The sequence below is a fragment of the Episyrphus balteatus genome, chromosome 2, assembly GCF_945859705.1.
Source record: "Episyrphus balteatus chromosome 2, idEpiBalt1.1, whole genome shotgun sequence".
NCBI classification, from domain to species: domain Eukaryota; kingdom Metazoa; phylum Arthropoda; class Insecta; order Diptera; family Syrphidae; genus Episyrphus; species Episyrphus balteatus.
In genome coordinates, this window is record NC_079135.1 from 34,428,970 (window position 1) to 34,445,650 (window position 16,681).

At 29.6% G+C, this 16,681-nt stretch overlaps 1 protein-coding gene across 7 annotated transcripts in view; it reads right to left on the reverse strand.

Moving 5' to 3' along the window:
* LOC129910386 (probable serine/threonine-protein kinase DDB_G0282963) overlaps positions 1-16,681 on the reverse strand; it is a 364,973-nt gene that overhangs the window by 237,077 nt on the left and 111,215 nt on the right. For 5 of the 7 annotated variants that reach the window (XM_055987749.1, XM_055987748.1, XM_055987746.1 and 2 more), the window contains one exon: positions 4,456-4,531. The exons of the other annotated variants lie outside the window; for them this stretch is intronic. The gene's annotated coding sequence lies outside the window, so the exon portion shown is untranslated. The remainder of the gene's footprint in view (positions 1-4,455; positions 4,532-16,681) is intronic. 7 annotated transcript variants of the gene reach the window in all.

The window sequence follows — 16,681 nt, forward strand, 5'->3', positions numbered from 1 at the left end:
AATATAAATAAAAATACCAAGAATACCTACCTGAGTAAGATAAGAAAAAAAAAAAATAAAAAAAAAACCATCTATCAGCATTGTATTTGACTTTCTTTCTATTTAAAATTAACTCTCCCATTGCATCGAAGTGTAAAATCAGACACAAAAAAAAGTTAAGAATTCCACAAGTTTGTGACTTTTCTCTTTCGATGTGTTTACCTCTTGAAAAGACAGGCCTTATTTTTACCTTTTCATATTATCTCATCATCTCCTCATCTCATATGTTTTTTATTCTTTTCTTTTATTTTTGTTTTGATTTAATTTCTTGGAAAGATGAAGAAAATTCATCTACAGAAAGCTAAAAGCTGATATTTTTCTGACTAAACAGAAGCAGTAACAGAATCAAATTTATGGGATATGGAAAAAAGGCTCACACTGAATGAAATATAGTTAAGAATTTAATTTTAAGATACTTTCATTTTTGTTCTTGTGATTTAATCAAAGTTTTAAACCACATATTTGAATGTAGATACCATTGATTGTACTAAATACATTTGTCAAAATTTACGAAGTAAGCATTGGATTCGTGTTAAATAAAATTTAGAGAAGTTTTTTCTAAAGCAACTTCTCATGTCTTTAAACAACTTATAAGAACAATCCCTAGCACTTCAACCAAATTTTATGAAGGTTGAGTTTCCGAGAAACTGTTATAAGAAAAGTGAGCTTGGCAGTAGGCGGTTTTTTCTTTAAATGATTCAAAAACTTAATATACAAAAAAAAATCTAAAAATTGAATTAAAGTCGATGAAGGCGTTTCAGAGAAACAGATACATATCCTACATTAGAAAAATGAGCATGGAAGTGGGTGAGTTTTTGAAAAAAAAAATATTTCTTAAAATGACTTTTCTGAAAAATTCAAAATTCAAGCAAGAATTTTTTTTTCAAATAAAAGGCCGACCAATTTACGAAAATTGATAAATTAATCAATGCAAATTAAGTCAAAAATGCCTAAGAATCAATTTGTTTCCATGCAAAGGGTAATTTCCCATGATGACTTTTTCCCCCATTGAGGATCATTCATAAATTGCGGCTTAATTTAAATCCGATATGCAAAATACTCATTTAATCTCTGAATAAGTATTATCCCCCTGTTTGATGCTTTTACTATAATGACTTAATTTTTTTTATAAATTTATACCAAAAAAAAAAAAAAAAAAAAAAACACAGAATACTCAATAAATAAATGGTGCATGTTTTATTTGGAATTATGAGCAATGACCATGTTTATACCTCAACACCCGAGCAATGAATTGGCATTGTAAGTGATAAGTGGTTACACATTATGGTTGTAATTTTTTTTTTTTTGTTGTATTTGTTGTTGAAGCATTTTAATATCTCACCAATGTATTCACCTCTATATGGTTTTTTAATATTTATTTATAGGTATATTCTTTTTTTTTTTTTGTAATTTTGTAACTTTCATCATCATCATCATCAGTCGTAACCGCAATTGAATGAGAATCTGTAAAAGTCATGAACAGCTTATATAATCGGATTATATTAACCAACTCTATGTATACTTATGTTTTACAGAAAAAAAAATTATAAAAAAAAAACATTTAAATAAAAAAAAATAATAATAATTGTTCATGGAGTATTGGAATTGTGTTGCCACTGCAAGCCAACACAAATATAATTACATATATTTTACTTTTCCCTTTTTGCTGATACTAGATACTTTATTCAAATAATTTTCAGGTAAATTAAAAAATGAACAAAAAAAACTATAATATTTGCGATTTAATGGTTATTTTTTTTTTGTTCATTGTCTACGCCGCAGGATACTACCGCAAATTCATTTTGTAATGCAATTTTATTTTTTTTTCTGATCATTTCATCTGCGGGTAAGTATTTATTTTTTTTTTTTTCAATTTTATAAAATTTTATTTGTTAAATTTAAAATGAAATTAAAAAAAATCTTTATTTAAATAAATGATTGCCAAATTTAATTGTCTGTTGCATGTTTATCTGAATGCAATTTTTTTAATTTTTTTTCAATTATTTCAGAAAAACATACCTACTGAAAGAAAAACATTTTAACCACAAAACAATTGTCGCACGGTTTTAAGACCAAAACAAACAAAAAAAATATACAACGTCATGCAACAGTATGAAGCCCGCATGGAATTTCAATGCAGCAAAACCTAGGGAATAGAAAAAACTAATCATTCACACAGCCCACATTTGAGGGGTTTCTTGTAAAGGTTGCCTTACGCCATAACATCATGTTGTTGCGTACAGTGGTGGATTTTGACTTTTTGTGAAGGGCCGAGGCAAACGAAAAGGTTGGCTTAGTAATTTTTGTTACTTCTGGTTTATAAAACTTGCGATAGGGCCCTAAAACAATAGAGTTTTAAGTTTGTCTGACATAAATAAGAGAATTAGTTATAGAATTCACCCAAAAAATTATTTTCAAAATTACTATTAGGGTAAAGTCGGGGGATATGGCACCCATTTTTGTTTTTCGTTATTACTTCACTGAAAATAATAAATTTCGTAAAATTACGAAAATCGTTTCATACACTACATTTTCGTTGGCCCAACGAAACTTTCGTTGGCTCAACGAAAATATGTAATTTTTCGTAATATGAAAACCTTCATCAATTAATGAAAACGTTTCATACACTTTTTCTCCCTTTTTAGTGCCAAAAAATCCAATTCAATGAAAAGATTCATCAATTAACGAAAAATTTCATACTCATTTTAAAGAATAAAATTAAGAATTTATTCCTTACTTTATCAAAGTTTTAATTAAGTAACGAAAAAATTCATTACCTTATGAAATTCAACATTAATTAACGAAAATCTTCATAAGCTTATGAAAATTCTTCATATGCTAATGAAATATTACATTGGCTTATGAAAAAATACATCAGTTAACGAAAAAAAATCGTTGCCTTACAAAAAAAAAAAAAAAAACCTAGACTTGTGTGCATTTCTGTTTTAATGGTTAAAAATTTAATCTTGTTGGATATAGTTCACATTAGGTTTTTGTTTAAAAATCTATGTAAGTTGAGCTGAATATAAAAAATATTTGCGTTTTGACAAGGTGTCTCACGATAAGTCCAAGTGAGCTCCACCGGGTCGAAACGCCAATTTTTGGTTTGGACTGTATTAAATTAATAATTTAACAAGTCCAATAAATATATACTATAATCTACAAAAAAAAATAATTAATAGGTACAACGAAAAGTTTCGTTAGCTAACGAATATTTTTTCGTAATTTAATTAAAATATTCATAAAATTTACGAAAAAATTCGTTAGCTTACGAAAGTTTTAATTAAATTTTACGTTAATCGATGAAAAAATTTCGTAAACTGATGTAAAACTTCATTAATTTTCGATCAAAAATTTTTATGAAAAATTTCATTAAAATACGAAAGTTTTCGTTAATTGATGAAGTTCTTCATTAACGTATGAAAGCCATTTCGTTGAGCCAATTAAATTTTTCATCGGCTGAAAATTAATTAAATTTTCGTTGGCTCAACGAATTTTTTCGTTGTATTTACGTAAGGATTTGGTTCAGTGTTGAGAAATAAAGAAGATTTCTATTTCAAACAAAAGCAGATTTATTTTAAAACTATTTCTTAAATACAAAATAGTTACAAAAGTTTAATTTAAAGATAATTTCTTGTTAAAGACGTACCAAAAGTTACATTATGATTACTGCCTTATTCCGCACTTTTGAGCCAATCTGAAAGCTATTTGGCAAACTTTTAGGTTCTGGTCATTTAAGAAGCCTTTTTAATGTAGTTAAGTATGAGGGGAATCGCAAAATGCTTTGGTCCTGCTTTTTTTTGATATTCAGCAGAACCAACGGCTGCTGTGAGCTGGGTTTTAGCCCACTTGGCCTTGTTTGCTGAAGTTTTTTGTAAATTCAATTGTCAGTTCGGTTGAAAAGTAGATGCGGGGGAAATGGCACCGGTGCCATATATCCCGAGGTTTTTGGGTGCCATATTGCCCATTTGACTACACTTCTGTTTTCTTCAAATGACACGAATAATCACGTTTGCTTAGTTATTGCAATGGGGAAACACAAAAATACAACCGTTACCGTTCTTTTTGTGTTAAAATGAACCCTCGGCGTCAAATATACCTTTGGAACCACACGTACAACAATTTTACACAAAAAAACTTTTCGCTCAAATTGAACTCACTTTTTTGTTTGTCCATTTTTTAAATTTAAGTGGCAATGGTTACTGCGGATCCGAATGCATCCACTGAAAGCTTACGTCAGACTGAATTCTATTTTGCTCTTTTTGCTTTGAAAAGAAGTCATTAAGTGGGAGATATTGATAGGGTGCCACCCGTGCCATATCCCCCGACTTTACCCTATATGTATAATGTAGATACTATTATTATACAGTATATAATTAATTTCAAATAATGATCTTAATTTTTTGTAATACATACCTTTGTAATTATGAGAGATAATACAGATCTTAAATGTTAAATATTTCATAGTATGTACATATGTAATTGTTTTTACCTGAAACGAGAAAATATAACACATCATATATATTTATAATGGGAAGTTTAGTTAATATTAATTAATTTTTTTTTATGAAATTACATTAAAAATAAAATTATTAGTTAATTTGTTTTAACAAAATTGACAGATAGGTGATCGATTAAGAGAGGAGTTTTTAACAAAAAAATGTAAATTTAAAAACAATACAAAAACAAAACATTTAATTCGTTTTTCAAATAAAAAAGAAACTTTTTGATATCCAAATTGATAGTAGGGGAGCCCAGGAAGGGATTTCGGGCGTTACTCGAGCGCTTCAGAAAATCATATGGGGAGAAAGCTTGTACTTAGTAATGTTCTCCTACTAAATAAAAAAGCTTGATACGGTGCTTTGTGGGCAGCCCGTCAGATTAGTAAAAAAAAATCGATCCTCAGAAATACTCGAGCGCGTCAGATTAAGAAATGGTAGGTTAAGTACATCCAGAAAAGTGTATATTTCAATAATCTGACAATTTGAGCGGGGCATAAGAAAATGGGGGAGTCACAAAGTTGTAAAAAAAAAAACGTCACCTCGAAATACTCGAGCGCGATTAATTTTCTTTTATCCTGAAGGGAATTTTACCAGGAACACGAAAAACATATAATCTGACGGTTTTCATGGGGCAATATAGTCAAAATTATCGATAAAGCATGAATGTACAGTAAAAAAAAATTACAATTTTTTGGTTCATGTTGCTGAATTTTTAACTTGTTTGTCGAAATATCTGAAATTTTTTTGTCTCATTTACTTACACTTATTATGTGGATACGGATTGACTTAAAAAAATCAAAAGAATTCATTAAAATTTGATAAAAAGAAACGTGCCAAAGGGAATAAGCTTCAAAAGGCGTTTTCTATGTAATTCATGACTGGAAAATTTCCACACCGGTCTAATACTTACATTTTTGTAGATCGAGAAATAACGTGACATTCTTAACTTTATGGCAAAAGCCCCATCTTTAATAAATACCTATAGAAGCTCTGATCGTCTGGTCATTACGTAATGTTCTTGGATTTGGGGTAGTTTTTTCTCTCTTAAAACTTATGAATTCGGGTGCGTTTACTTTTAACAACATAATATCATACTTAAGAAAGATTATAAAGTAGGTATCATAACCATTCTTGCTTACAGAAACACGAGATGACGACGAAGTTGAAGAAGTTGAAACCAACCTAGAAGACGAATCCAGTGATGATGAATATTAAATTATTGATCAACCTTTGTATATAATACATATGTAGTACATATATGCAAATTTTGTATCACATCCAGTTATAACCAGAAGAAACGAAAAAGATTGTTTTATTCAAAAATTGTTTCCTTAATTATTTTTTTTTTTTTTTCAAATTGTCAGATTAGCAATACTCCTTAAGGGGGGGTTTCCATAGCATTTTAATGGAAGATGGTTGACTAATTGTTGTATAACTTTTGCAGTTTATAAGATAATCTTATGAAACGCACTTTTTTGAAAAGGTAATAAACGTACGAATATTTTTGCATCATTTAAATTTTAGAAACATTTCTTGTGCGATTTTTATATGGGTCGAAAATGATTTTTTTCCTGCAAATTTAGATTGAATCAGAATTGTGGTTGGGGCACCGTTGTTTATAAACTTTTTATTTTTTTTTTTTTTATTTTATAATGATCAAATGTGTTTTCATGCAACACGTGAAACAGATTTTTTTTTTTTTTTTTTTTATTAGAAAAAAAGCTTCGTTAATTTGTTGTAATTTCATGCTTTTTTACTCACTCTTCTTAGAATAACTTTACCGTTTATTAGTGTTTTTAGATGAAACAAAAAGGAAACAATAAAGTGAAATTAGGAGAATCCAATAATTTAATTTGAAGTTAGTTTGAACGGTTAATTTGAAGGAAAGGTGTCAAAATGCACTTTTTTAGCATTTTAGTCGTGGGGCAAAGCGTGATTATTTTTTAAAATGTTTTTGTATTTTTTAATGAGAAGTTAATAAAGTTGTTCATGCAACCCGTTTGCCAAAAAAAAATATTTTTTTTATTTACACACTAAAAATTTGATTTTAATAAACCAATATTTGCATTCTGTTTTTGAGGAAGGGGCAGTCAAAGCATCCACAATTTATTTTTATTATTTTTTTTCATTATATTTCAAATCAGTTTCAAAAAAAAAATATATATTTTTGCTCACAGTATTTTTAATATAAATTGTTGAAAAAGTGTCTATTTTAGCTTTTTTTACTTTGAAAATTCCATTGATCACGCACACATGCAAATTTAGTTCAAAAGAATGCCACGCATAAGCTGGCGCTGATGAACTCTTTTTTTTCTGTTCTTTTCTATTTATTGAAAAAAAACTTGCTCTTGCGCTCTCATTTTCTCGTTATATTTTGTTTTTTTTTTTTGTGTTTACATAATACTTTTTTTTTTGTTTCCTATTTCCTCACTCAGGCAGGCAGAAATCATTCATGAAATTATGAAGATGATGCAGAGAGTAGGTAGATAGTAGATATTTTTTGCAAGATCATTATCTTTGGTTTTCAAAAAGGGTTGTTTTGTTCTTGTTGACTCTTGGGTTTTTCCTAACAATTCATTTTGTGTTTATAATATCGCACTCGCGCGTGCGAGATGACATTTTTGGGTTTTTTTGTGTCAGTGAAATTCTCTGCATTGTGTAATATTCACATCGTTCGTGCGGGGATATAGGTAAAGGATTAGATATGTGGGTACATTTGTAGGTATGCACTTGTTTATGTGTAAAAATGTGTATTGACATTTGACATGTACACAATGATTGATTTCCATATTTAGGTTGATTTCTGGGTTGTATTGTTTATTATACTACACTCGCGCGTGCGTGCGGGGTTATATAATATAAATATGTCCTTTTGTTTTTCATTGTCTTTGTTTATATGTTGCGGATTCGGTTTTTTTTTTGTAGGTTTGTAGGTATAATAGTTATATTTTCGCGGGGGAATGGGTAAAGGGTTATATATGTAAGTGTATTTGTGGTTAGAATGCACTTGATGGTATTTATAGAAATAGTTTTGCAATGGATTTTCAATTCAGTGTCTTCTTAGCAAAAAAAAGTTTTTAAAATTACACCTACTGAGGAAACAGAAGCAAAAAAGTAGCTAATGCCTATCTGAATTTATAAATAAAATATCAGTTTGAAAAAATAGATCATTGTTTTTCAAAGTGTTGAGCTTGAAAATTATTTTTGAAAACTTCCCTAATCTTTGATTACATAATTGAAAAATTAATTTCAAGGTTTAAAAAAAAGTAACTTATAAGTTATTAATGCTGCCTTATTTTTGTTTCCTAATAATGTAGGTATAAGTAAATAAAAAACAAAATCGATTCGGTTACGAACTGAGTTCATTACATTGCTGACTTTAAAAAAAATCTTTATTAAAAAGGTGTTGAAAGTAAATTGGATTGATATCGAGTCCATCCTCAAACAACATACACATAAGCACCTAAACATTCTATATACCTATTGTAAGTAGGGTAGAAGGGGGAGCATTTGCCAATGGGGTGCCTTTGCCAGCCCAGGTTTTTTTCCAAACCAAAAGAATATTAAATACCGAAAAATAATTTTCTGTTGCACATTTATGATTGCAAACTTTCCACAAAGTTTGACAGCTTTTGGCTGGACACGAAATAAATTAGACGCTTGTGTTAGTTTTTTAATGTTGAGAACCAAAATATGAGGGTACATAAGCGTCGAAAATTTTTAATATTTGTCTTGTTAAATTACTTTGTCATACAAATATCTTTTGAAAATTATGTGTACTATGCTGTGTAGAAGTGATTTTTTTACTGTTTAACTTATAAAAAAGTTATAAGTAAATTTTCGAAAGATTAGCTTGTGGGGTACATTTGCCATTTGTTTTTGGGTAGGTTTTGCTCTGGCAAATGCACCCCATGGGGTACATTTGCCAGAAAGGAGCTTTTTCAAAAGAGGATGGCAGGATCCTACAAAATCAATCAGTTCTTCGTATTTTCAGCTAAAAAGAAGTTTTGTTTATGATTATTGGTTTTATTTGTATTAACTTTTATATTTAGGTAACTGGCAATCCCTCCCCACCCCCGTGGCAAAGCCTCCCACCTGGGGAGGCTTTGCCACATCACTTTTCGTTTTTTTGAATAAATTATTAAAAATAGAAACAATTAATATATCAGAATGAAAAAAATATTTAAGTGAAGATAATAAAGTCAATAATAATATCAGATATAAAAAAATTAAAACAAACGTAAAAACTTTGCGTTAAGTCAATTTTCCTAAATCCTGGCAAATCCTCCCCCTTCTACCCTAAATATATTTCCATGTCAGCCGGCACGCGCGAGTGCGAGACAAAAAATTTATCAACGAAGAACAACTCAAAAGTGAGCAAGAACCTGAAAATCAATCCTTCTGCGCATCTACTCATATTTTTATACAAACTACACAAAGGATACTGTCAAGTATATTATATCAATGCACCCACATAACAAATCCTCTACCTGCTTCTCCGCTGAACAACTATAATTATTATTATAATGCAAAAAATTTCTCTGATACACAAAAAAGTCAAATGCCATCCACAACAGCAACATGGAAGCAAGTTTCTTTTTCATTTCAAAAATAAATAGATATACACTCCAGAAATCTTTCATGAAAATATTGAATTTCAAACCAGTTTTCGTCCACAAAAACCATATCTATATAAAGATCTATGTATACCTACATCCACTTGCATGTCACCCCGCAAGCGTGAGTGCGATGGCGATCTCACAAAGAGACAATGAATGAAAACCCATAACCAACATCCTGAGAGTAAAAAACCAGAGAATTCGATGGCGAGAGAGCGAAACACATTCACTAATACACACAAATGCTTTTACATGAGATTTGACTTTGCTGAAAAAGGGAACCCAGTCTTAACATAAATATCAGATTATCATTTAGGGTGACTCTGACATCGAGCTGAACCTACAGTAAAAAAATCTGACGCGTGTAGGTTGCACTCAGACAAGAAAAAAATGGTATAGTTTTAGGCGGGGAGGGGCAAAAAGATTGCAATTTTTTATATATGAAAAAGCTATACATATAAAAAATTGCAATCTTTTTGAAGTTTTTATCCTACAGATCGAAAACGGTCTGTCAAATCGAAAAACCTTTAATGTAATATATAAAGGTAATAAAAAGATCTACAACTTGAAATTAATTTTCCAAAAAGCTCAAATGAAAGAGATATGACGAAAATAAGAAAATCACCCTTTGACTTGTTTTAAAAAAACCACCCTAACTCTTAAACCGAAGGTTTAATCGAAAAAACTTATTTAACATATTCTGTAGGAAATTCAATTATCTTTAAGATTGCAATACAATTTTTTCTGCTAGGTCCAATAATACGCGAGTTATGTGAAAAAGTAAAATAAATAAATTTCCAGAAAAACTGCATTTTCGGGAGTGTCTGCCGGGGGTTTGGCCGCACTTAAAATGTCTGCCATTGGTATATTTGTTATCAGTGAGTATGTGGCGTTGTTTATCTAAAAATTTTAAGTGGTTACTCTCACTAAATTCATATTCAGAAAAATGGTACTTTTGATGCGCTTTTTCTCGACAACGCCCCAAATAAATGCAGGCAGACTAAGGTATTCGTCATCACCATGACCCACGCTACCTCTGACATTCATATGAATCGGTTACCTCTCATGCAAGAAATCTGCTCCCGGCTCTTAGACTATATATCTCAGAGTTCTTTATCAATGAGGTTTTTAATCCTTTTTTAATTGTTTTTCCCCTTTTTTTAAGCTTAAGCATCATATTATTAAAAAATAAAGCCCATTATAGAAGATCATGAAAGAATTTAGAGTTGCTAAACTTTTTTTTTTTACAAAATAGAAATATTTCAATTTTTTACACAAAACAATAAACAAAGTATCTATGTAATACTTAAAAAAAAATTAAATTATTGGAATAATTATTAGTAAATAATTAATTTATTATTATTAATTTCAAAAGGTTTTAAAGGTTTCAGAAATTTTTAAGCTTTAATTAAAATTAAGATTTAATTAAAATTTTGTTTTCATTTTCCTTAATTTTCTGTTTCTCTTTACAAATTAAAATATTCCTATTTTGAAAAAAGAAAATGCACGACTGGGGTCGCACGTACTTGCTCTTGCAATTTAAAACACTTTTATGTTAGTTTCCTTGTAAATTTTAAAACTGCCTCTATATAAAATTAAAGAAATTTTGTTGATGTAGGGGAAGAGCCAACATTTAGGGCAACATTTTGTTAAATTTAAAAAAATGTTTTTTATTTGACTTTTATTGAAAAAAAAAAAAAAATAAAAATGCAGTTTTAGTGCAATTGCTTTGAATATTACTTTTGCAAAGTTTAATCAACTTTTGGACTTTTTTGAAAAAAAAAAAAAAAAAATGTAGTTTTATTGCAATTTGAAGACAATCCGTCCACCCGTTTAGGCTGTGGAAATGTGTACAGATGGACGCACAACCGCACAGACGCACAGACGTACAGACGCACGGATGGAATTACGAGACCAACTTTTTTGGAATTCTCCATAATCGTAATGTTGGTTTTGAATTAAACCTCAAATTTTTTTTTCGACACGAAAAAAATACTTGCCCTATAGACAAAGTAAAAATAAGGTAGGTATGTAGGAATTTTAAGAAATAAATAATTGTCTTCTGAGGTGTTGACTATGGGACACACAGCATTTGTATATGATGCCTTGAACAAGAATTGTTTACCGTTGTAACATTTTTTATTAAAACCTTAAGATGACTTGCCTCGGTATTAAATACATACATACGTCTAAATTCATAGTTAGTTAACATATAAAATCAAAAAAAAAAAAAAAAACAAGCTTATAATAGGACAAGTTTCCACCAAATCCGCTCCTGTCACCTCCAAACACACTTATATTCGCTTAGCTAATAAAAATGTGAAATAGTTTATTTATACTAACCCCAACGGTATCAAGTTGGTTTCAATTCGTTTTGATACTGATATATACACGCTTACGCTTATAAGCTCAAAGATGTGGTTTGAAAATTTATTATTGTGCGTTTTCGAGTGTTTGGAGAGTGAGGTGATGATACGGTGACGGCTATACCTACGGCAATAAGCGACAACAGAGGCGCGACTTGAGAAAAATAATTCAATATTATGCGAATTTTTTCTCACAACCGAAAAAGTAAAAGTTTTTCACTCTAACCTATTCAAAAAGGTGCGCACGTGAAGCTCTATAATAGCGAGTGAAACCATGAAAGGGGGAGGTCGGAAAATACGTTGCTTTAAACCTGACATTTGCATCTATTGTTGTTTAAAAAAAAAAAGTAGCAAAAGGAAAAAAAAAAGTTATGATTATGTTTTCCAAACGGAAATTGCTTATAACTACAATATCCGTGCACGCATTTTTGTTTTGATGAAAAAAGATTGAAATCTTTGTTGAAATTTTATATTTTCCTAGTGTTGGTTTTCTGACATTTTCCATGATGACTTGAGGGGGTATTTATGTATATACGGTTTTATAATAATAATTGACTCTTATAATGAATATATACACTTTAAAGCTAAACTGATGTTAAAAGTCTTGGCAAGTTGAAAAGGTTTAACCACAAACAGCTCCAGTGGTATAACAGTACACAGCTCTCATAGTAAAAAGAGAAGAAATAATCCGAAAAGTTCATTAGATTTTATGAGGAAATTTTTCTTAATTTCAAATTTCAATGAAGGTTAGGTAGAGAGAGGGAAAGATTATTTAATTTTAAGCTTTGTGGATTGTGAACAAAAACTGTGTTTGAAGTTTTTATGGTTTATATGCGGCCTGTGATTTATTGGACTTTTGAGGGTTTTGATGTGGCCGTAGGATAATTGAAACACTTGATACCCAACAAGGTTAGAAAAAAGGGTTGATTATGATGGAAGTTTATGATATACAGATGGTAACTGACTTGGACAAACTAAACTGACCCATTTTTGGATCAACTTTGAGTGAAAAAGTTCAAGGAAATGAATTTTGAAACATTTTTCGTCACTTAAAGAAAGAAAAATGTCATGTGGGTTATTTAGAAAAAAACTTGTTAAAGTTAATTTATTCGGTTCGATAAATATAGAAGTTTCTATTCTGGAATGCCATCTGCAGCAAGATTTAGATTCAAATCAAAGTTATAAATTATTTTGCGGTACAAAATAAAATCCAACTATAATTACCTCTGCATCCAACGTGCTCTTGGTCAACATCAATATTCCCGAGTTTCACCCCTTCACCATGTCATTGAAGGTATCACTCTCGAAGTACATATTCTAATAGCCACCTCTTGAAGGTATACATAAATACTTCTACCCACAAATCAAATCAACTCTGGCAACTACAATCTCTATACTACAACAACCTACCACTTACAGTTAAATCTGCTTATAAGTATCTTTTACCACACCCTGATGGGAAAAGTTTGAATTGCAAATTACCAACAATTAATGCACAAATTCTGCAAAACCTAACCTACCAATCAAAAAAGTGTGAGCGACGACCACTCTCCATAAAGAGTTAATTCCTTATAAAGGGGTTTCCTATGCTAAATAAATCGATCTCGAAGATACAAACAAAAATTAAAAAAAAAAAAAAAAAATGCAAAGTTGTAGATATCTTTCCCCCAACTGCCACTTTTCTCACACAATCTGCGCTGGTTTTTTTTTTTTTTTTTTGTATGCATCACTAGCATCGCATAGCTTAATGTTATAGTACTAACCTTTTCCCAGTTAGAATTCAACAAAAAAAAAATATGGAAAAACTAACTTGGCTATAATACCAACTCGTCGTTTTGCATAAAACCAACGAGAACGAAAAGGCTTCAAATGCGATATATACAAAGAAGCCTCCTCGGGCTACATGAAGCAAGAAAAAAAAAAAACCTTAGTTCGTTGGTCGGTTGGGAATATTGTGTTGGCCAGAATCGATTCTTTGTGTTTAACCGAACCAAGCTTCTTTATACACATCGACCATCATAGCATTAGTTTATTTATATGCGAAATTCAAAGCCGCATACACCGGTTTTTCATTTTTTTTTTCTATCTTACACCACAGCCGTTGTCGTTGTGCCACTGTTTGAAGATACTTTATGTTTTTTTTTTTTTTTAGATTTTTCTCGTTTGCCCCCGTTTGGCATAATTTAACATTCACCTATTCATTGGGAGTTAATCAAGAGTAACGGTGGTGTATAATATAAGCGATAGAAAGAAAAATATTGTAATTTTGTTGTAACAAAAAAATATATTATAAATTGCATAGAAAATTTTTCATCTGAAAGCGATCACTTGCATTATTGTAAAGGGAAAACCAACCAACTCTACGCCCTGAAAACAAAACAATATAAATAGTTATTTTGTTTTCAATTTTTTTTTTTTTTTGTTTTTTTTTCGGTTACAATTCAAAGTACCTGCATCGACCTTTCTTTTAAGCAAGTTAATTTTGTATAAAATACAGTTAAAACTCTCTAAATCGATTGATTCTAAGTTCAAAAGTAATAAAATTTAACCTCTTATTTTAAGTGAGCAGAATAAGCAAAAAATTGCACAATTTGTAATGTTGGCATAATTTGGCCTCCACCTGGAGAAGGATAAAAGAATTTTTTTGCGCTAAAAATATTTTATAAAAACTTCAATTGAGTACGAAAACGTATTTTTTTTTTATTTTTACGAAAAAAGAAATATTTTTTTAAATGATAGCCCTAAAGCCTAAACCAATAAAAGTTACTGCTAATTTTCAAAGAAGCCTATGATTAAAAAAAATAAGCAATGATTCTTTTTTTGGAAAAAAAACTAGGTCTACAATTTTGCTTTAAACGGAATATCATTCGACACATTTTATATAGAAAAAAATAAAAGTCTACAAAATTAAGTCAATCACGATAAACTTCTTTAAATAAGTACAAATAATTTATCATTTTATTTCAAACTGCTTTTCCAAAAACGCTTTATACCAATTTTGAAACTAATCAAACTTACTCACTAAGTAGTAGTTATTTAAAATTAAAATTCTATGTTTTTAATATTTTTGCTTAAAATTAATAGTTTGTAACAAAGAAATGGTTCACATTCAAAATTGAAAACCGTAGGAAAAACCTAAATTATTGTGGTTTTCGATTTTCTGAGGAATGACAAAATGTGTTTTTATACTCTTTTGGCCAGAAAAATGTTTACCCACGTTAAATACATTTTAGATTCATTTAAAACATTTCGTCCCGTTTCTGCTTGAACCTCGTAAGTACATTTTTTTTAAAAGATTTTTTTTCTGTTAAAAATTGCTCTAAAACTTAAAAAAGAATAGATACAAAGGTTTAAGTTTAGAAACAACTCAATCAATATGTCTTAAACATAACTTGATTTCCTTTTGTTCAATTCATATTTTTAATTTTGAGAAAAATGTATGTTTCTTTTAAGAACAGAACAAAATTTGCTATGTAGATACGTGGTTCAGGCAGAAACGGGACGATTTGCTCTTGTATTCAAAACTGCCTGTAAATTTTGTTTACAACCATTGGTTGCATAGATATTGATGTGTGAAAACAAAAAACTGATTTTTCAATCAAAGTCCGATACATGGGTTTTAAAAACCGTGCATCAAAATAAAAATGATAAATTCAAACAAGTTTCCAAGTCAGTACAGAAAAAAAATTAGCTTACAAACAAAAACATAAAAACCAGAGTGTTGGATTCATCTTGTTCTATTTCTTAGTTTGCAATCAAATCATTTTTCATTCATACAAAGTCTTCCAAAAAAGGAAACAAAAATGAGTCAATAATTTTGGCTTTAAATGGTAAATGAAAAATTGTTTGAAAGGATAGAGACGAAATATACTGATAGAGTAGAATAAAAACCTATTTCTTTTTATCCGAAAATGTTCACATTAAAAAAAATGTATTGATTTAATGATATTTCCGGAAACCTTAATTCAATTATTTTTTTTCCTTGATGAATTAATTAAAATTCAAATTTCATTTTTAAAAAGTAAACTCTGTAAAAAAAAAATATTAATTTCTGTCCCAGATAACAATTACTTGTAGTAAAACAGAAGTTTGTTACATGAAATGATAGTCTTCATTTCTGTCCAATATTTAATACTCAATTGGCAAATCAAAGGTAAGTGAAAAACATCTAACAGAACCTCAAATAACCACAAAACGATTCTGATAGAATTAAAAAAAAAACCACAACAACTTCTTCTGTGAGTATTTGACCGAAACGAACAATCTATGTTTATAAACAAAAGAGCTGATGTACGAACCTAAAATTAAATTAAGTAAAAATGTATAGCTTTTATTTCATAGTTTCTGCATATTTTAAGAAAAAAAATATTAATAGGTAATAATTAAGAAAGTAATTTGCTCACCTAACTTGACGTGAGAAGGAGCAGTTTCTAATAGCTCTCACCCTCATTATTGACATTGAATTCTAAAATTTTACTACTACTTGCCTGTTACTTATTTTTTATTTTCAATAATCTATCTATGAGTTACCGAAATATTATAAAATATCTGATACAGTGAAAGGTTTACAAAATGATTCCTTAAACAGGATTTTCACTGTACAACTATATCCTTTGTGTGATGTTTTACAGAAAATATCTATTTACAAAGTCTTTCTACGGATATTGTATCTGCAACAAATGCATTATGTGGTGAATGTAATTTTGTATCTGCATCTCTTAGCCTGAAGTTTTTTGTTTTTATTTATATATACCTACATTTTTTTCAAACTCAATTTTAAGCATACAAGGGATCAACTGACTACCTTATACTCATAGGTAGAGCTAGTATACACAGAGAAAGAGATAAACTTTCACTACAAACAACCATCGTAGTTATTTCTCTGTATCCAATCCGAATATAATGAAGGTACATTTTTAAGTGAAAAAAGTATATGTATCTACAAGAGAGCATCTATATATATTTAAATAGTATAATGAAAACTGTAACTGAAACGAACTGAACTGAACGAAACCGACAAACACATCCTACCTTATACCTCATGAATTTATCTTTGAATCGAATTCCATTTACGGTGACTTTGTGAAAAGCGCGAAAAGTAACAAAAACACAAATATACTTGGTAGGATGTTTGCTTATAGTTTGCTAAAGTATC